The sequence below is a fragment of the Pteropus vampyrus genome, unplaced genomic scaffold, assembly GCF_000151845.1.
Source record: "Pteropus vampyrus isolate Shadow unplaced genomic scaffold, Pvam_2.0 Scaffold21633, whole genome shotgun sequence".
NCBI classification, from domain to species: Eukaryota; Metazoa; Chordata; class Mammalia; order Chiroptera; family Pteropodidae; genus Pteropus; species Pteropus vampyrus.
The window spans coordinates 802-1,274 of record NW_011910414.1 but is presented as its reverse complement, the minus strand read 5'-3'; the positions used below and the strand labels follow the sequence as shown (position 1 = coordinate 1,274).

The 473-nt window shown below is 42.1% G+C and overlaps 1 pseudogene; it reads left to right on the top strand.

The window, feature by feature from the left end:
- The first annotated feature begins 72 nt into the window (after positions 1 to 72).
- On the top strand, positions 73 to 191 carry LOC111735279 (annotated as a pseudogene).
- Positions 192 to 473: the final 282 nt, after the last annotated feature.

Sequence of the window (473 nt, the reverse complement as noted above, 5' to 3'; positions counted from 1 at the left end):
TTCCTAAAGTGGTCGCAGCAGTTCTAAGTTATCTTTTGTATCTGAGGTCCATTGGGGTAAAAACTTAATAGATTCTATGGCCATGCCTCCCTGAATGTGCCTGATCTCGTCTGATCTCGGAAGCTAAGCAGGGTTGGGCCTGGTTAGTACTTGGATGGGAGGCCACCTAGGAAAATTAGGAGCTGTAGGCGGTAAAAAACAAACAAACAAACAAACAAACAAAAACATAAAACTTAATAGAGAATGAACCATAAGTTTTGAACATAAATCCAGCTGGTGTACAGATAAGGGTTGTTCTTCTGTAGCAGATTTAGATAGAGGATGTCCCATTATAAAAATTGGTATCAGAGGAATCAAGAATGAAAGCTCTGAACGTCACTCAATGAGGGGTGTTCAGAACCGAGAGACCTCACTGCTGGAATCCTGGGTTGTAATGACAGAGCGCAAAGAGCTCAAGCAGTACCTTCTCTGAA